Consider the following 21877-nt stretch of genomic DNA (forward strand, 5'->3'; position numbering starts at 1 on the left):
ATGGATGGAAAATGTGAGAGAAAGGATAAGAAAAATCTGTCTGGGCACAGTGGCTGGGCACAGTGACTCACACCTGTAATCCCAGCACTTTCGGAGGCCAAGGAAGGAGGATCACTTGAGCCCAAAAGTTTGAGACCAGCCTGGGCAACATGGTGAGACCACATCTCTACAAAAAAAAAGAAAGAAAGAATGAGCATGGTGGTGCATACCTGTAGTCTCATCTATTTGAGAGGCTGAGATGGGAGGATTGCTTGAGCCTGGAGGGTTGAAGCTGCAGGGAGCCACGATTACATGTTACACCAGCCCGGGTGACAGAATGTGACCCAGTTTACAAAAAAAGAAAAAAAAGAAAGAAAAAAATCTGTCTGACAGGTCCACTATCTAATAAATAAAAGCTCTAGAAATAGGGAATGGGGAAAGCAGAGGAAAAACTTCATAAAATAATATATTAATATGTTCTAAAACAAAAGGGTCTCCAGACTAAAACTCACTGAGAGCCTAGCATAAATAGATAATAGATAGTAGATAGTAAGTAGATAGATAGGTAGATAAACAGATAGATAAGACCTGAGTGACATCAGGGCATTGTGAAATCTCATACCACCAGAAATTTTTTTTTTTTTTAAATGCATAAAGCTTCCTGTAGGAGGCGTGGAAGTGTGAAGATAACATATAATGGATTGGAAATCAGATTACCTTGTACTTCGTAATAGAGACGTAGAATGCTACAAGTGAAAGGGACAATGCCTTAAAATGTTCAAATAATTCTATATCCAGCCAAAGTATCAACCAAATGAGTGGTTAAAATAATAACATTATCAGACAGAAAAATACATAAAAATTTACCTCTCATATATTCTTTCTCAGAAAAACACTGATGGAAATGTTCTACCAAAACAAGAGAATAAACACGCAAATAAAAAGGACAAAAGAATGAAGAAAAATGTGATTTGTTGGTTATATATCCCAGTAAGTAGGGGCATGAAAAAAATTATTATGTGATCGGGGATCCAAAAACAGCAGAGCAAGGATGGCTCTTTTCTCCTTCATGATATCTTGGGTCTCAGTTGGGATAATCCAAATGACCAGCAGTAACTCAAATGGCTGGAGGCTGAAATAGCTGGAGCCAGAGAATCTATTTCTGTAATGGGTTCTTTATCCACATATATCACACCTGGGTCACCATGGCTGAAGGGGCTGTCTACTGGAACTGTCTACTGTCTACTGGAACTGTCTACTGTTTACTGGAACTGTCTACTGGGACTGTCTACTGGAACATTGTGGGACTACTGGACTGTCTACTGGAACTCTACTGGAACATTGGCATATGTTATACATGTGTTCTTCCAACATGGTGATCTCAGGGTGATTGAATTTCTTACATGGTAGCTTAGGTCTCTCAGAGCAAATGTTCCCAATTAACAAGACAGAGCTTCAGAGCTTTTTATTACCTAGCCTCAGAATTTACATAACATCACTTCTGTCTCCTCTATTGCTTAAAGCTGTCACAAGCCCACCTGATTCAAGAGGACAGGACATAGACACCATTATTGATGGAAAAATTGTCACAGAATTTGCAACCTAATATGGTTTGGCTCTGTGTCCCCGCCCAAATTTCATGTCAAATTGCAATCTTCAGTGTTGGAGGAGGGGCCTGGTGGGAGGTGATTAGATCATGGGGGCAGACTTCCTCCTTGCTGCTCTCGTGATAGTGAGTTCTCACAAGATCTGGTTGCTTAAAAGTGTGTAGCACTTTCCCCTTCACTCTCTTCCTTCTTCTCCGTACACATGAATCCTTCACCTTCTGCCATGTTTGTAAGCTTCCTGAGGCCTCCCCAGCCATGCTTCCTGTACAGCCTGTGGAACTGTGAGTCAATTAAACCTCTTTTCTTCATAAATTACCCAGTCTCAGGTGGTTCCTTATAGCAATGCGAGAACAGATTAATACACAACTATGTTTTAAAACCACTGCATATGGGATCAGTGATTCAGGGGATCTGACAAAAAAGTGTAAGAGAAAGAAATCCTAGGGAGATAGTCATGTCTATGCTAAACTTTAGAAGAATTAACTTAAATTTTCAATATTGTTATGACTAAACTACAAAATCGAATTGCTCTCTTCCCAAAAGCCTTACACAATGGTATCCGAGTCCAGTTGCCTAATACGTAATACCAAAGTGTTTATTTAATCTCAAACATCTCCTTCTCTTTCCTATTGATATAATTTGAAATCCTTGTTGGGTAAATAATAGATTTTCAACTCAGAATGGAGAAGCAAATATTTCCTAAACTAACTCTCATTATTCTGTGTGGAAGTATGCTTTAACAATTCATATAAAAACCATGGAAACTAGTGGGTTTTCACCACGCTCTCATTTCAGGTTGCCGAGAGGGCAGGATAGGTGGAGACCAGAATGTAAACTCTGGAAAGTCTCCACAGTCAACTAAAAGTTTGGGTAAAGAAAGGAGAAATATACGAGAATTTCAGAGGGCAGACTTCCTCTGAGAGCAGGAAGCGGAAGGGTTCACAAGTTCAATGCAGAAGGATGTTCAGAACAGGCTCCACTGGAAACATTATCACCTTCATCAGGGATGTATTCTTCTTAATGAAAAGCAGCTGTCTGCCCTTGCAAAGTTCAGGGAAGTTTCTGCCCCAGTGGAAGCCAGAATGTACCATGATACACAGAGATGGTCAAAACTACTTTTTGCCTTTAAACTAGAAGGACACCTTTTTTTTTTTCCTGTGAGTTTCCAGTGGGATAAGGAAGTCTGCTCACCCAAGGCTAGCTGTTGATTTCTTCACACTAAGGCCTCACTGATGCCAGTACCCATTGTTCTGTTGTGTCACTTCTCTTAAGTAAAAGCGAAGCTGTCTGTAATTAGAAAGGCGATGATGTCATGGAGGAAAGGGCCAAGCAGCAGACTTTGCACAAAGCCCCAGGCTGCAGCTGCAACCTACACTGTAATTTTAAATTTAAGTCCAAATTACAAGCTAGCATAACCCAGCAACAAAGGGGCTTTCTCCTACTACGGACACACAGTAGCCAGCAGGCAAGCCTCAGGATGTTAAAAATTCTACCTTCCCTCAGGGAGAGAAATTTTATTTAAATCTGGGAGAGTGGATGTTTTCAAGGAGTTGCATAAACTTGCCAGGCAAAACCAGGCAAGGCTTTTGCGTGGCTTGGTGAGCGAATGGAAAGCAGCTCATTCTGAACAAAAATTGGTAAAAGTACACTGACTTCTAGCATCTAGTTTGGCTTCCTATCTAGCGTCATTGAGAGTTAAAACTCAAAGGGGGTGGGAGCAGTGGCTCACGCCTGTAATCCCAGCACTTTGTGAGGCGAGACAGGCAGATGACCTGAGGTCAGGAGTTTGAGACCAGCCTGGCCAACGTGGCAAAACCCTGTCTCTACTAAAAATACAAAACATTAGCCAGGCATGGTGGCTCATGCCTATAACCCCAGCTACTCCGGCTACTCCAACTGAGCCAGGAGAATCACTTGAACCTGGGAGGCAGGGGTTGCATTGAGCCGTGATTGCACCACTGCACTCGAGCTTGGGTGACAGAGCGAGACTCTGTCTCAAAAAAATAAAATAAAATAAAATATCTCAAAGGAAATCCTAAGATTTAATAGACATGCCCTTTTACTTTCTGACATGTGTGCTGTTTGGGGATGGAGAATTTTAAAACTATAGCCTATGTGGCCCTTAATCCCCAGCCCTCTGGCCATTCCACCTCTTCAGTGGATAATCACTCCCAGAGACACACCTCCCAAGCTCCTCATCTGCCACCCTGTGCCCACCATCCCCAAACTCCCTCCTCTCACCCTATTTCTAATCTTCTCAGGAAAATGGCCCACCATTAACCCAGGTGTCCCTCTAGAGACCTTGAAGTAATGTTACTTTCCTCTTCCCCTTTTCAATGGATTCACCAAATTCTTCCAGAATTATTGCTTGAATGAGCCCCTTTCTCTCCACGTTCTTCCTTAGGTCGTATCTTCCGTTCCTTGCATTACTCTAATGGCCACCTTTCTGGTCAACCAGTCCCCAGGCTGCTTGAAACTCTGGGTTCTTTTCCATATGACACTGATTTCATGATTTGTCATCTAAATCGTATACTCAGAAAGTCTAAATTGAGGCTAATGTGTAAAGCAGGTCACATGATAATTGGCACAGAGCCCACCTTCAATAAATGTTACTATATGGATTATGGATATTTTTCTCCTTGACGCTCACAACCCAATGAGACAGACAGTACGATAGCACATGTTATTGTTTTTCCCATTTAATGGATTTTTAAACAAATTCATAAATATACGCTGAGCATCTTCAATGTGTCAGGTCCAGTGGTAGGGGTGGCATATAGGGAAGAAGCGACAGACACAAGGCCTGCATGGCCTTGTCTAGTGGATAAAGCAGACATTTGCACGTAGTTAAGCAATTGAGAGCAGCGTATGATATGATAGGAGAAAGGGCGCTGCAGACTAGTGGGACACACAGGACATTTGCCTTTCAAATCAAACTCCCTTGCATTGTTATAAGAAAAACACAATAGAGACAAAGTAGTTTAGAGGCCTGGCTGCGAAATCTGAATCCTGGTTTTGGTTCCTGCCCTCAATACTTGCTAGCTCTGGGTGCCGGGAAGTCACTTAACCTACCTGTTCCACAGTTTCCTCATCTGTAACAACAACAAAAATACTGATGGTGAGGATGAAGTGAAATAATAAGTGTTAAAAAATTCCTTGCAATCAAGAATGTGATGTTTTTTCTTGGTTTAAAACAAACAGTGGGAAACATTTTGCAAGAAGTAAGCATTTGATAAATGTCAGATGATATTATTGTTTATATTGTCATTATAACATTAAGAGCTCTTCTCACAGATATGTATTCATTAACCCACAGCTGAGCAAAGGCTGTAGTTAGAATACTCTCTACAAGGAATATATGTGGCTCATTAGGCCTCCAGGAACCTGGTACATAAATCTTAAAATCTTACTACTAAATATGGCTAGGAAACACTTTCAGTTGTACATGAATAATATCAGATTTCTGTGATTCATTAATTGAATATTTATTTTCTCTCTACAATGTGCCATTCACTGTGCCAAGTCTTACTCAATGTTAATTTCCCTGTAATAACAGCACAGTTCCTAGCACATATCAGAGATAAAAAGACATGTTTAGAAATTTAAAATGGCTGATGTTTCGCTCTCTGAAACCAAACAAAATTAAACACAAATGTCACAAACTCTAGAGAAGTTTAAAAAAATACAGTTCATACTTCTCAGAGATTCCTACAATCCCACCTAAATGTTTCCAAGGCCCTAAAAGGAATTTTCCAGAACATGCTGGGTAACATAACACATTTTTCCCAGCGTAAGTAGCCTTCTTAGATCTGGATTTTAAAATAAACTAGATCCCAATATCACTAAAACCTTTATTTTCCTGTTTTCACAATCTTTGGATTCAAAGCTTATTTTTATTTCATGACATTTGTAGTAGCTGAGATATATATCACAAACAGTATTTTAGCCTTAAGAGTACTAAAAGGAATTTTGTTAAGTAATTCGTAGATAAAACGATGAACTAAGTTATCTTGCTAGCTAAATGATTAACACATCAAAACAGCTAGTTTCCCAGAGCTAAAAGAAACAGTTTGGATTTGTGTTGGTAGATGTTTGCAATTCAAATTAGTTTGTCAAGTGGTTTCAGATTCTTCAATCAGGGTCCTGAAGTTAACCTGGGGACACTGAGTGAAGGCTGTAATTGCAAAGATGTTTTCACATGGGTGAATTGGAAGCACTATCGATGAAAAGCAAACGACGGAATAGGGCCCTGGATTGCTGTGGCTGAATGGAAGGGAAAATGAAACAGTGAGTCGGTTGTCATTTTCTCTCAAGCGAGGCAAAGTCACTGAAGGGATCAGAGAAAGGTTTAAATGTGGAACGATCAATCTTAGATGTGATCTGGACTTCAATTGAGTGGAATTGCTTGAATCCTTGATGTGGATGAGGAATGTGTAGGAGCCCAAGCGAAAGCAGATTTACTGGAAAGGAGAACTGGAAATTTCAAGGGGTTTGTTTTTGTCATTGTCAACCCTTTTAGCAAATAACATTGATGATTAGGGTGGGTGTTATTCTTGTTGTTGTTTAAGAAAGTACAAGAATTTGTAAAATGCAGAGAAGCAAAAGTTAGAAAACTAAAATTGCTTGCCACCAGAGATCAACTACAGCATTTAGGCCTTTTTCCTCCTTACCTTCTTTCCTTTCTTCCTTCCCTCCCTCCTTCCTCCCCTCTTTCCTTCCTTCTTTCCCATCCATTTATCCATCATCTACCTAGCTCTTTTTATATAGCTATTTCTTTATTATTATATAGTTATATAGCTTTGTCATTTGTTATATAAAGTTTGCATTGTCACTGCTTTTAAAATGTTTTGACCTGTAATCTTTAACTTGCAACCTTTAACCCAGGGGTTCTTCTGGCTTTGTTAGGCAGGGTGGCTCATGGGAATTCATGGCCTCTTAGTCTGTTAAAAAATTCCTTGCAATCAAGAATGTGATGTTTTTTCTTGGTTTAAAACAAACAGAAACAAAATCACACAGAAGTAGAGTTTGCACTAAATATATATTTTTAAATTTCTGCCTACAAAATTACGTTCCACTGCCTCCTCTTTGCTCAGTTTCCCCCTTACATCTCTCCAGATGTAGCCTCTGGAGCTTCCTTGAGTCTCTGAGAGATTATTTCATAGGACAGGATCAGAAATGACTTGTCAAGATCCCTGCAGAAGCATCTAGAAGGATGGGTACTTTATAATTAGAACAATAAGTAATGGTGGTTAACATCTTGCAAGGTGTTATATATTTAATTTTTTTTTTTTTTTTGTTAACAAAGTCTCTTTTTACATCCATGAACTCAACCAGGAGTGGTAGAAAGATAGTTTGGATCATGAGTCAAGGTGTCTTCAGTTCTAGTCCTAGTTTTTTCTCAACTATTACCTTCTATAAGCACTTAAATTCTCTGTGCCTCCATTTTCCTATACATAGAAGGAAGTGGGAGGGTTTGATGGTTTGCGGGCCAGATGCTTGCTGAGATCATTTCCAGGTCAGCAACCGCACTGCATTATGAAGGTTTTGGTGGCCCCATATTGGATGGGCATTGAGGCATTATTTCCATTAACTACCAGTGAACAGTGGATTTGCCATGGGTGCACACTTAGATGGAACCTGAGGATATACTAATTTGGTGAGGTTAGGGGTGGGGGGGCAGGGGAATCCAAGGTCTGATTTCCCCCAAGCAAAGTCTGCTAATGTTTTTCCTCTATGCTTCTTCTAGCTTTTTGGATAAGCTAAGTGAGTATGGGTGTGTGCACAGAGATATGCAGGATAATTTATCACACACATACTTCATGGGGGAACTGGCACCAGTTGGTACTTCCTGAGCAGCTCCAGTCAGTGCTTTCAGAGAAGAAAAAAACTAACTTGTGCAGATGCCTTTACGTGTATTATTCCACTTAATTCTCACAGCACCCCATCAGGGTAGATCCCCTGTTTTGTAGATGTACAAACTAGGGTTCAGAGTGATTTAGTAACTTGTTCAAAATGTGAACACGAATCTACAGGACTCTAGGGCCAAAGTACATTTCAAAGGACTCCACTTTGACTCACTCTACTGAGGCAGAGGGAAAATAAGAAAACAAGGGGAGGAGGAGCAGGTGAAGAAGTGGATTAAAGGAGTTTCCTCTGCATGGTGCTATCGCAGAACTACTCTTACAGATAGTGCAGCGCAGGTGTGGGTCAACAAGTTCCTTTCCTATGCTCCTTTGCCATGTTCTTTTGCCTTTCTTTTGGGATTATCAGGTTTCCCAAGGCTCCCAGGCTTTCCTATCACTCCCACAAGCACCGCATCCTTATGAGCCATTACCAATATTTCATGTTGTAGAATCATCTTGTCTTCTGTCTCCTGCAATAGAAGCTTCCTTTTCTCTATGCGATTGTTTCAGCTAAGTGGAAAGCAATCTGATTGAGTGGATCTATATTAGAATGTGAACGCCTAAAATGTTCTCATTATTGAGAAGGATATTGATATATGAAAATCTGACAAATGCCATTATAAACAGAAATTGAGTGAAGAAAACAAAAATTCAGACTTTTGGGAGAAGGTGAGATATTTGGGGACTGAGAAATGTCAGGAGCCAGTCAGTAGGAAGTGGAGTGGATGTTCCAGCTACAATTCCATGGCATTAGGGGGATCTGGAAAGGAAGCTCAAAGGTCCCTAATAAGAAACGAGTTCCTGTGTAGGAGAGCATCTGTGTATTAAAAATAAGGCTGATCCCAAGCTGAAACAAAAAACAAGCAAACTGTGTTATTGTGATATATATTTGCTCTTTGACCCTGTTTCCTGGCATACAAATCCTAAATTCCTTAGAAATTCCAAAGCGTTGTCTTTTTGTACCCTAATGAGTTGACTGATAGCAAGCAGCCCCTAGGCAGCTTCAGGATGGGGGTTTGTCACCCAGAAAGACTAACTTTTAGCACCACTCCCAATCTCCAGGGAAGGGAGAGGAGATGTTGAGTGTATCACCAATGGCCAATGGTTTGATCAATCATGCCTATGTAATAAAGCCTCTAGAAAACCCCAAAAAAGACAGGATTCAGAGAGCTTCCAGATAGCTGACCATGTAGAGGTTCCTGGAGGGTGGTGCCCAGGGAGGGTATCAAAGCTCTGCACCCCTTCCCTCATACCACGCCCTAGACATCTCTTCATCTGTATCCTTTGTAATGTCTTTTATAATACATGAGTAAACATAAGTGTTTTTCTGAGTTCTGTGAGCAACTCCAGCAAATTAATTGAACCCAAGAAAGGGGGATTGTGGGCAACCTGATTATAGTCAGTCGGTCAGAAGCACAGGAAAAATAACCTGCAGCTTTTAATTGGTATTGTAAGTGGGGGTGGGGGCAGTCTTGGGGACTGAGTCCTCAACCTGTGGGATCTGACACTCTCTGGGTAGACACTGTCAGAACTGAATTAGAGGACATGCAGCTGGTATCTGCTCCTTGATGTGTAGAGAAACGCCTCCCCACCCGCACCCACTCCCCTACACACATTCGATCACAGAAGTTTTCTGCATTGTTGTTGAGTGAGGAAAAGTAAAAGTGCTTGGAGTGTGTGTGTTTTCGTTTTCCCCACGTTCAGACAAACTAAAGGTGGAGCAGTGGTGAGAGAGAGCAGGCAGTCCACTGAATTTGGGCCCACAAAGGCCCCCTGCAAGAGCTGCTGGTGTTTGCTCCCAAATTGCAGAGTACATGAAGACAATGTGTTTCCTGCTTTCCAGGGCATAGGTTAGTACTCATGGCCCTGGGCCTGGGCATTCAGCCACATCTGTTGGCCCTGCAGCGTACTCAGGGGTGGGAGGGGAAAGCAACTTCTGGGAATGGCTTCCTGTTCCCTACTCCTGGAGCTAAGTCCAAGAAAAGAAAAAGAAACCAATTTCACCTTTTCCTCTAAACGTCACTGTTATTGACACAGCCGGTCTGCAGTGATCAATTAAGCAAATCTGAAGACTCAAATGCTTTTATACTTCTTATTTAAAAGTTGCTTAGAATTTATTCCTTAATTCCAGATAAGTTACCAAAAGAGAACATTTAAGTAACTTATCCAAGATCACTGGACAACAGTGTGGGTCCAACCCCTACATATGTAGTACATACAACTGGCCTGATTGGAGGGACCGTCCAAGAATCTTCCTCCTCCATATTCTCACACAACTCTCTGCCCCTTTCCAAGTGCCTACACTTTCCAGAATTGAGAGTCATTCCTCAGTGTCTTGAGAGTCCCCTTATTCAAGTCCAAATCCTAGGGCAGGAATTGCACTTGATCTTTTATCAACAGTTTAACTAGTGGAACATTCTGCCTCATACCTCTTTCTGATACAAATGTCTGGAAGCCAGGCCTTCCAGGGATAAGGCAGGAATGGGATGCTTCACCCTATTGTGGGAGAAAAGAAGACTGGAGGTAGGAATTTGCCAAAAACAAATCTTGTTAGGGGCCTGTGCTGCTTCCAGCTGGATAGCTATTCCACGTTGCAGCTTTATTAATTAATCTTCCTCTTGGGAGTGTGTTTTAAGTACCAAGCAATAAAATAGTCTGGGAGTTGACATGTTTAACTAAATTGAGGTTTATTTCAACTTATTTACTATCTTCACTGATTCTTTTACTTCTCTCTGGTCCCCAAACATAAGCAGCCCCAAGGACTGGCCCTGGCTCCTTTTTTCTATACACTGTTAATTTGGATCACTCTCATTCTTTCAGGTTTAAGAATCACAATTGGGAGGCTGTACCTCCAAAGTTTGTCTCTAATCCAGGGGCCAACAAACTCTCTCTGTAAAGGAGCAGAGAGTAAATTTGTCAGGCTTTGCAGGCCATGCAGTCTATTGCAACCACTCAACTCTCCTATTTGCAGCATGAAATCAGCCAAAGACCATACGTCAATGAATGAGCATGGCTGTGTTCCAATAAACTTTATGAACACTGAAATTCCAATTTCATGTAATTTTCACTTGTCACAATATATTATTCTTTGGATTTTTTTCCCCAACCACTTGACAGTGTGAAAACTATTCTCTAGCTCATGGACCTTAGTAAAGCAGGCAGTCAACCTCTGTTCTGACCGATACATTTCTCCAAGTTCCAGGCCTCCTGCTGTCAAAAACACCCTCAGACTTGAATTTTCTAATATGAAAATTGCTCTGTCTTTTATCCACCCCACGAAACCGCTGTTCTTCTTGACTTCTTTGTCTTAGGAGACCAGAATTCTCCCAGAGTCCCAGCTGGAACTCCAAGCGTTTCCTTGGTTTCCATTTGTCATCCCTTATGCAAAACCAGTACCCCAATCCCATTGCTGACACACATGCAATGCATCCAGCATCTGTCTCTCTCTCTCCTATCCTCAAAGTTCTGCATATACAAATTTTCCTAAAGCAAGATTTTTATTAAAGAATACCCTTCAAGATCTCTACTGTTTCCTGCATACAGTAACCCAGCCTGCAGCACCCTGCATTTATATATATGCAGTTTTGCCTTTGAGGGAGTTTTCTAGTTTCATTCTCCACTATTTTCCGACACAGATTTTCTGTGCAAACCAAAATGACTTGCCTTCAACAGGTGAAATTAACATGCTGGGAGCAGGCAGGGAGTTCCTACCTTTGTTCTTGATCTTTTCCTCCATTAAATCCTTTTCCTGCACCCCTGGACCTATCAAAAAGTTCATGACCAACCATACTGAGATACCACTTCACTTATATTAGGGTGACTATCATAAAAAGACTGACAATAACAAGTGTTGACAAGAATGTGGAAAATTGGAACCCTCCTATGCTGTTAGTTGAAATGTAAAATAATACAACTGCTTTGGAAAAACAATCTGGCAGTTCCTCAAAATGTTAAACATAGAGTTACCATGTGACCCAACAATTCCACTCCTAGATACACACTAGCAAAATGAAAACATATGTCCACACAAAAACCTGTACACAAATATTAATAGCATTATTCACAATAGCCAAAAAGTAAAAACATCCCAAATGTCTGACAGCTGATGAATGGATAAACAAAATATGGTCTATTTATACAATGAGATATTATTAGGGCAAAAAACGGAGCTGGGCACGGTGGCTTACACCTGTAATCCCAGCACTTTGGGAGGCCAAGCTGGGTGGATCACGAGGTCAGGAGATCAAGACCATCCTGGCTAACACGGTGAAACCCCATCTCTGCTAAAAATACAAAAAATTAGCTGTGCGTGGTGGCATGCACCTGTAATCCTAGCTATTCAGGAGGCTGAGGCAGTAGAATTGCTTGAACCCGGGAGGTGGAGGTTGCAGTGAGCCAAGTTCATGCTGCTGCACTCCAGCCTGGGCAACAGAGCGAGACTCCATCTCAAAGAAAAAATAAAGAAAAATAGAATGAAGTTTTGATACATGCTATAATATGGATGGACCTTGAAAACATTATGCTAAGGAAAAGATGTCAGGCACAAATCCCCACATGTCATATGATCCTATTACTATGAAATGTCCAGAACAGGAAAATCTATAGAACTTGAAAGTAGATTTGTGATGAGCTGGGGTGGGAGTGAAGGGTCAAGAGAAAATGGGAGTGACTGCTAATGAGTAGAAGGTTTCTTTTAAGGTTGATGAACTATTTGAAAATTGATAGTGGTGATGGTTGTACAACCCTCTGAATGCACTAAAAATTATTGAATTGCAACTTTAAGTGAATTGTATGGCATATGAATTAAAGCTCAATATATATTTTTAAAAGGCTTGTGGCCAAATCATTGTAATTTGACCTTTAAAAATATTATCTTTATTTTGTAACTACATTATCTGTTTTACTCACTTGACATTATATTTTACTCTGTAATATTTTTCTGCCTATATTTTAATTTTCCAACTACATTGTAAACTCATACTTTTTTTTTGTTTTGTTTTGAGACGGAGTCTCGCTCTGTTGCCCAGGCTGGAGTGCAGTGGTGCCATCTTGGCTCACTGCAAGCTCCGCCTCCCGGGTTCACGCCATTCTCCTGCCTCAGCCTCCTGAGTAGCTGGGACTACAGGTACCCGCCACCACGCCCGGCTAATTTTTGTTTTTGTATTTTTAGTAGAGATGAGGTTTCACCATGTTCGCCAGGATGGTCTCGATCTCCTGACCTCGTGATCCACCCGCCTCGGCCTCCCAAAGTGCTGGGATTACAGGCATGAGCCACCATGCCCGGCCAACTCACACTTTCATATATGTGTGTGTGTATATAAATATGCTTGTGTTTGTTGATATAATTCAGGAGACAATTCTGAGTAGTCAAAATAAAGTACAATAATTTAAATTACTAGAGCTGAAGACTCTAGGATGTCAACTGTGGATATGTCAAGCAACTTACAAGCTACCATATTGATGTGACATGATGAAGTGGGAAGGAAAGCCATCTGGAGTTTCACTGGTGAATTGATACATCTTGCACTTACCGTTGTGTATCCCCCGGACTTTGATCAAATGGACATGGGCTTTCTGATCTGCAGAGTGCCTGGAAATTCAGGTATTTAGTTATGCTTATTTTGCAGTTTCTCCATGTATAAACCCAAAATATAATGGAGTCATGTATATTTTTTAAATTTATTTTTTAAATTTTAAATTTAAATTTACTTGAACAACTATTGATGAAGAACCTACTATGTGCGTGGCATTGGACTCAAAGATGATCTGAGTAAATTCAATAAGCAATAAATGACCATGCTAGTGTGGCTGTCAGCTTGCTGCATACTAAGCATGTGGTACTCTACATTCCATTTGCTAAGAGTTTTTCTAAATGCTTATATTTGGCACATGGGTTCTTGAAAAATATCGAAAAATACACTTCAAACTATATATCATCGGTCTATATTCAACCCATATTGATTAGGTCAGCAAGAAATTAAGTATATGGAAACCAATACAATCCTGTTTGTGTTTAGCATTTTCTCTGGAGAGCATCCATGATCCATCCATAAATTATATCTAAGTAAATGTTGTCAACACAAGGGTTAAGGTACATTAATAGTAATCTAGGGCCCCAAAAGACTTTCTACCCAGGAATACTATTCAGAGTAAAGTGGCGGCAATATATTAAATTACTCTAAGGCTTGACTTTGGGGGAGCATAGTCAAACACCATTTGTCGCCCAAGTGTCTCTATTTGAATTACCTAATTCTCAGCAGGTGAAAATAAAAAGTCAAAACTATAGGCAAAGCAGGACCCTTGAAAGGCCAGTTTCCCACAGATGGCTTTATACTCTCATTTTCAAGGTTACTCAGCCCACAGAGGGCTTACCAAAGCTCACCAAAAGCCACGGTGTCCACCTACAAACATGGGACCGTGGTTGTAGTTAGTAAAAACATCGTTGACTTGCTTGGAGTGTCCTCTCTTTGTATCTCCTCTGGGAACTCATAATAGTTGTGACCAAGGATTCAGAAATTGGAATCCTAGCCAATTGCACTGGCTTTGACTTAGAGACTCAGTTTCCTCTTTTTGCCATAACAAATTACCACATACTTAGTGGCTTACAACAGAATACATTTGTTATCTTACAGTTTTGGAGGTCAAACCTGAAATGGCTTTCACTAGGCTAAAATAAAAGTGTCAGCAGGTCTGGTTCCTTCTGGAGGCTCTAGGAGATAATCCATTTCCTTGCCCTTTTCAGTTTCTAAAGGCTGCTGGCATTCCTTGGTTTGTGGCACCTTCCTCCATCTGCAAAGCATAACATCTTTCAATCCCCACTTTTTATAAGGATCCTTGTGATACATCAGGCCCACCACCAAGGAAATCCAGGATAATGTTCCCATCTCAAGAACCTTAACCACATCTGCGAAGTCCAATTTCTCATGTAAAGCAACATATTCACAGGTTTCAGAGATTAAGATATGGTCATTTTGGGGGGCCTTTATTCTACCACAGAGACACAACAAAGAGGAAGACTCCTTGATTAGTGATCATCATCATCATCATCATCATGGAATCAAAGGAGATCATTTTGGAGCTTTAGGATTTGACTGCCCTGGCCATGTGCAGTGGCTCACACCTGTAATCCCAGTACTTTTGGAGGCCGAGGTGGGTGGATCACCTGAGGTCAGGAGTTTGAGACTAGCCTGACCAACATGGAGAAACCCTGTCTCTACTAAAAAAAATTAGAACATTAGCCGGGCTTGGTGGTGCATGCCTGTAATCCCAGCTATTTGAAAGGCCAAGGCAGGAGAATCACTTGAACCCAGGAGGCAGAGGTTGTGGTGAGCTGAGATTGTGCCACTGCACTCCAGCCTGGGCAACAAGAGCAAAACTCCATCTCAAAAAAAAAAAAAGTGACTGCCCCACTGGGTTTCAGACTTGCATGGGGCCTGTAGACCCTTTGTTTTGGCCAATTTCTTCCATTTGGAACAGGAGCATTTATCCAATGCCTATACTCCCATTGTATCTAGGAAGTAACTAACTTACTTTTGATTTTACAGTCTCCTAGGAGGAAGGAACTTGCATTATCTCAGGTGAGATCTTAGACTTGGACTTTTGGATTAATGCTGGAGTGATGTAAGACTTTGGGGGACTGCTGGGAAGGTCTGATTCTGTTTTGAAATGTGAGAACATGAGATTTGAGAGGGTCCAGGGGTGGAATGATATGGTTTGACTGTGACCCCACCCAAATCTCATCTCGAATTGTAATCCTGATAATTCCCATGTGTTGAGGAGGGACCTGGTAAATGATGGGATCATGGGGGCATTTTCCCCCATGCTGTTTGTCATGTGCGTCTGTGTGAAGAGACCACCAAACAGGCTTTGTGTGAGCAACATGGCTGTTTATTTCACCTGGGGGCAGGTGGGCTGAGTCCGAAAAAGGAATCAGCGAAGGGAGATGAGGGTGGGGCTGTTTTATAGGATTTGGGTAGGTAAAGGAAAATTACAGTCAAAGGGGGTTGTCCTCTGGTGGGCAGGAGTGGGGGTCAAAAGGTGCTCAGTGGGGGAGCTTTTAGAGCCAGGATGAGCCAGGAAAAGGACTTTCACGAGGTAATGTCATCACTCAAGTCAGGGACTGGCCATTTTCACTTCTTTCGTGGTGGAATGTCATCAGTTAAGGCAGGGCAGGGCATTTTCACTTCTTTTGTGATTCTTCAGTTACTTCAGGCCATCTGGGCGGGCGGACGTGCAAGTCATAGGGGATGCAATGGCTTGGCTTGGGCTCAGAGGCCTGACACTGTTCTCATGATAGTGAGTTCTCAGGTGATCTGATGGTTTTATAAATGGCAGTTTCCCCTAAGCTTTTCTCTCTCTTCTGCTGCCTTGTGAAGAGGTACTTGCTTCTCCTTCACCTTCTATCATGATTGTAAGTTTCCTGAGGCCTCCTCAGTCATGTGGAACTGTGAGTCAATTAAACCTCTTTCCTTTACAAATTAGTCAGTCTCAGCTACTTCTTTATAGCAGTGTGAGAATGGAGTAATGAACCATCCATGAAAATATTCTTTGATTTTTACCTGGTTCACTAATTTTAACTTAGTTATAATTTTAAATAATTATAAGTAAAGATCCTTCCTAATTTCCAGGGGATAAACTGGGGCACAGAATGGTTATTCTGTCCAGAAAGAGGAAGAAAAATAACCCAGGGGGATGCCAGTCTGAGGCAGCCACTTCCAGAGACTGTGGGCCAGCTCTGAGAAATGTCCAGATTAGATAAACTGTATCTGGAAAGATAATCTTGTCCCATGACTGCAACAGACCACTTGAATTTACCTGCCAGGTTTATTCAGATTTTATGCCTAGAAATCCCCAGAATACACCAGAAAATCTCAAACTGTCCTGAAACTGAGTACCTAAAGTTGCTGGGTCAAGAAAGTATTTTTTTAAATGAAAGAGACTTGAGCATATCTCTATATTAAGGGGTAGAGGCAGAAGAGGGAAAGCAATTAAAGATAGAGGAGAAACAATAGTCACAAACTAGAAACAACTCAACCATCATGAAAATGCTTAAACAAAAACTGGTGCATCCATAAAATGGAATACAACTCAGTAATAAAAAGGCACAATCAACTGCCACTACCCACAAAATGGATGACTTGTAAAATCATTATGCTGAGTAAAAAAGCCAGACACAAAAGAGTACGTACTACATAAGTACACTTATATGAAATTCTAGAAAATGCGAACTAACTTATAGTGACAGAAAGGAGATCAGTGGTTGCCTAAGGTTAGAAGCAGAGAGAAAGGAATGAACAGCAAAGAGGCACAAGGAAACTTTTGGAGGTGATGGAAATATTGTATCTTGATTATGGCAGTGGTTTCACGGATGTCAAAACTCAACAAATTGTATACTTTAAATGGATACCATTTACTGTACATAAATTATACTACAATAAAACTGATTTACAAAAAGAGGGAAGCTTCTTTGGGGCCCAAGGACTGGATGAGGAACCCCTTTTCCACTGGGAAAGAAGGAAAGTACAATCACCTGATGGGTTCATCTGGCCCACTGCACAGATAAAACCAATTCACTGAGAGAGTGGTATTGCAGTAGAGAAATAGTTTAATAATCACAGGGCCAGCTAAGTGAAAGAACAAGAGTTTAGTACTCAAATCAACTTCCCCAAAAGCTTGGAGGGTAGGGTTTTTCAAGGATAGTTTGGCAGGCAGGGGGCTAAGGATTGGGCATGCTGATTGGTCAGGAATGAGATTGTAGGGGTGTGGAAAACAATCCTTGTCTGCTGACTCAGCCTCTGGGTGGGGGCCACAGGACTGATTGAGTCATGAGTCATGGGTTGGGGTAGAGTCAGTTGGTTGTCAGGACACAAAAATCTGAAAACCATCTCAAAAGACCCATCTTAGACTCTACAACAGTGATGTTATCTACAGGAGTAATTGGGGAAGTCACAAATCTTGTAATTTCTGCCACATGACTCCTGAGTAGTAAGGGATTACAGAAAAGTAAGCTAGGAGGCTGGGCATGGTGGCTTACATCTGTAATTCCAACACTTTGGGAGGCTGAGGTGTGAGAATCTCTTGAGCTCAGCAGTTCAAGGCCAGCCTGAGCAATATAGTGAGACCCTGTCTCTTTAAAAAATAAAAATAAAATAGAAAGCAAGTTAGGGAACAATGGCTGGTTATCATTTACACCTACACCTACACTACACCTACACCTACATCTCAGCAGAATTCAGGCCCCTCCCATAATCCTAATCTTGTGGCCCTGTATTAGTTTTACAAAAGTAGTTTTAGTCCCTGAACAAGGAGGGGGTCTGGGAGGGATTATTATCATCCTTGCTTCAAAGTTAAACTGTAAACTAAATTCCTCCCATGGTTAGCTTGGCCTATGCCCAGGAATGAGCAAGAATAGCCAGATTGTGAGGCTAGAAGCAAGATGGAATCAGCCATGCTAGACTTCTCTCACTGTCATGATGTTTGCAAAGGCGGTTTCAGAAGGAGGCCAAAGCAGAAATGGTCACAGATCCATTCATAGACGAGAAGAGGCTTCAGAGAGAAGACAGTGGTTAGCCATGATACTCTTAATGTTTTCTTAGGATGTAATGGCCCAAGGGGTTCTTTCCTGCCCCTGCACAAAGAAAGACCATGGTATTGTAGCAAAGAGTTTAATAGACAGGCTGGCCATACCACATGGGAGATGGAGTCAGTACTCCAATCATTCTCCAAAGCTCACAAGTTAGGGGTTTCTCAAAGGCAACTTTGGGGGAAGGGGTGCGGGTGGCTAGGCTTGCAGCTGGTTGGTTGGAGCAGAGATGAAATCATAGCCAGTTGCAGCTGTTCTCCTGTGTGCTGAATCGCTTCTGGGTGGGACCACAGGAGCAGGGTTGGAGGGTCCAGGTGGAGCCATGGGTGTCAGACATACAAAAAGCCTGAAAAGATATCTCAAAAGGCCAATCTTAAGTTCTACAATAGTGATGTTATTTGCAGGAGTAATTGGGGAAATTGCATATCTTATAACCTCTGGAATAAATGGCTGTCTATGGTTCATGTTTGCATCTTAGCAGAACTCAGGCTCCTCTCCTCCCTGCAGCCTGATGGCCTCCCATTAGCGTTACAAAAGCGATTCAGTTTTATAGGAGGCTTTTTATCATTTAAACTATAGCCTAAATGTCTCTCAAAATCAGCTTGGTCCAAAAGCCCAGGAATAATGAAGAGAAAGGCAAAATGTGGGGTGGGTTAGCTCAGCTCACTGTTAAAACTTTTCTCACTGGTATAATTTTTGCAAAGGCAATTTCAAGAAGCTCCCTGCATTACTGCCCACAGCAACGAGTCTCCTTTTAACATGCAGATTCACATCGATCATAGTGAGCTCAACTTTATCTGAAGACTGGAGACTCTCACACATCTTAACCCACAATGTGTGCTATCCAGACAGAATATTTGCAAGGTCTAAACTTGTTTTAAATCAAAATTCAGCCCACCTTCAGCTTGGTATTCCTGCCACACACAACCCCTGACAGCTTCAGCAGAGAACTGGCTGATGTGTTCTGAGTGTTATTTTCTTTGATTCTTTCTGAGTGGCATTTTCTTTGATTTCTTCCTGTGTCTCTTTAATTACTGGGAGCTCCAGAAGCAATAAGAAGCTGGGAGGAAAGATTTTGTCAGAAAGCTTCAGGCTGAGAGGAGAACCTGAAAGATAGGAATCTGCCAGCACCTCTGTGGTTATCGACTCTTTCATGTAACCACTTACCAGAGTATATCAGACAGTATTTTGCAGTAACGAAGACAGAGCCATAGCAACCAGACTACAAAGAGAAGCCCAGGCTTCTGGAAATGGCTCCAAGTCTCTGAAGAGATGTTAGCATTTCACAGCTTCCATTTCTTTTTGTGTTTGTTTCCTTTTGGTAGCCACTGGAGATAAGCCGTGTTTTCTTTACACACCCCAAAACCAGGGAAATTTTTATTTACCACAGCTGGGTACCTGGGCCTAAGACTGGAATTCTTCAGTTAACAGTCATGTTAAATGGAAATTCATTTTCTCAGTCATGAAAACTATCCTCAGGCCGGGCACGGTGGCTCAAGCCTGTAATCCCAGCACTTTGGGAGGCTGAGACGGGCGGATCACGACGTCAGGAGATCGAGACCATCCTGGCTAACACAGTGAAACCCCATCTCTATAAAAATACAAAAAACTAGCTGGGCGAGGTGGCGGGCGCCTGTAGTCCCAGCTACTCCGGAGGCTGAGGCAGGAGAATGGCGTAAACCCGGGAGGCGGAGCTTGCAGTGAGCTGAGATCCGGCCACTGCACTCCAGCCCGGGCAACAGAGCAAGACTCTGTCTCAAAAAAAAAAGAAAAGAAAACTATCCTCAGAACATATTTTCTGAGCTACTATCTAATATCTGGGGCTTTTTCACACTAATAATAATCTTTTTCTCCTTCCTAAAAAACTGGAAGTTATAATTAAGTAGAGGAAGCAAAAAACCCTTCCCTTGACACTGTGCTAGTTATGTGGAAGTCCTTCACCAGGAATGAGTCACTCATGTAAATTGAAAGCTGCTCTGGGTCCCCACCTTTGAGTTAGAGTCCCCGCAACTTCTCCACTATAGCTATTTGGGCTTTTACAAAAGAATAATGATGTGAGACCCCAAAAGAGGACAAAATATGTGACTATGCTTGTGAAGGTAAGCATGACACTGCATTGTCCATTGGGGGCCACCCCTCTGGTGAAATAGGTGCCTACTGTCCCTTATCACCCACCAAAACATGTATCCACCCTATGTTTAAAATTGTGTAGGCTACCAAAAGAATTGAAAGTAGCGACAGAAACAAATACTTGTACATGCGTGTGCATAGTAGCACCATTCCCCATAGCCAAGAGGTAGAAACAACCCAAATATTCATCAGTGGATGAATGGATAAACAAAATATAGTCTATCCATACAATGGAAAATTATTCAGCCATAAAAAGTAAAGCAGTACTGATAACACTATTTAATTATAATTAAAGCAGACTGATAGACAGGTGTATTCAATTCATTTTGTTAATATTAAGCCTTCTGTTCTCAACTAGAGGGGGAGAGATAGGCAAACAGACTGCTCACTGCTATGATAAGGATGGGAGCAGGGGTGGGAAAGTGGGAGCTGGGATAGCTGCTTTGCCCAAAGAGCTCATAGAAGACAAATATTGACAGCATGCCTTGTACTAGGAGGCCACACCCTGCCCCAGCTTGAATCTTAAGAAAAGTTAATGAGAAAGGCAAGGCAGAATTTGGTTTGGAGTTCAAAGGAGTGATAAAGAGCATAGTAAATATTAATGAGAGTTTAGAGATGGAAAAGCTCTCAGAAGCTGGACGCCTCGCAGGCTGAAAGCACAGACTAGGCCTGAGTTCTAACTGAGAATTGGGAGTCAGGGTGTCTAGTTCTTGGTTAGGTCACTACATGACTATGAACTTGGCCATGCCATGTAACTTCCTGGGTCTTGGCTTTCTTCACTAAGTGCTTCCCCAGACTGAGCTGGCATCACAAATGTCTGTGGAACATTTAAAATATAGACTCCCCTACGGCTGGAGAGACGGCACCTTGGAAATGAACCAGCAGTTCACAGACTTGAACCCCCTGGGACTTGAGAATACTCAGATTGCTGGTTCCCATTCCTATAGTTTCTGATTCGGTAGGTCTAAGGTGGAGACCTGAAATTTTCCATCTCTAACAAGTTCCCAGTGAAGGTGATGGCTCATCACACACTGAGAACCACTGAGGAAAAGCTAAACTAGTCATTACCAACTCTGGCTGGTCATCAGAATCACCTGGAAAATATTTAATAAATACCAGGGCCCCACTTCATATGTAGTGAACCAGGGATCCTCTACAGTCTAGACCCTTCTGTCTAGCTCTAGGTCTCATGATGCTTCTGAAAGATGAACCTGGGACTGGGCTGTTATAGTAAGTGGGATTTGGAGTAAGCTAGAGGAAGACACTAGCATTCTGTTTGGGTCAGAATGAGCAGTAACAAGCTTCGGGGCAAGAATCAGCAAGCTATGGTGATGGTTATGGGAACCATGACCCAACTCATCTTAGGTAATATTTATTAACCACTCACTGCATTTATTTATCACCTAAAGAAGTAAGGGAGGGGCCGGGCACGGTGGCTCAAGCCTGTAATCCCAGCACTTTGGGAGGCCGAAATGGGTGGATCACGAGGTCAGGAGATTGAGACCATCCTGGCTAACACGGTGAAACCCCGTCTCTACTAAAAAAATACAAAAAAAAAAAAAAAACTAGCCGGGCGAGGTGGTGGGCGCCTGTAGTCCCAGCTACACAGGAGGCTGAGACAGGAGAATGGCATGAACCTGGGAGGCAGAGCTTGCAGTGAGCTGAGATCCGGCCAC

The 21877-nt window shown here is 41.8% G+C and overlaps 1 long non-coding RNA gene across 1 annotated transcript in view; it reads left to right on the forward strand.

The window, feature by feature from the left end:
- The first annotated feature begins 1822 nt into the window (after positions 1-1822).
- LOC111531726 overlaps positions 1823-21877 on the forward strand; it is a 63326-nt gene continuing 43271 nt past the window's right edge. Inside the window, exons 1-2 of the long non-coding RNA XR_002728369.1 lie at positions 1823-1867; positions 12889-13091. This is a non-coding gene — a long non-coding RNA (uncharacterized LOC111531726). The remainder of the gene's footprint in view (positions 1868-12888; positions 13092-21877) is intronic.

This window comes from Piliocolobus tephrosceles, chromosome Y, assembly GCF_002776525.5.
Source record: "Piliocolobus tephrosceles isolate RC106 chromosome Y, ASM277652v3, whole genome shotgun sequence".
Classification (NCBI taxonomy): Eukaryota; Metazoa; Chordata; class Mammalia; order Primates; family Cercopithecidae; genus Piliocolobus; species Piliocolobus tephrosceles.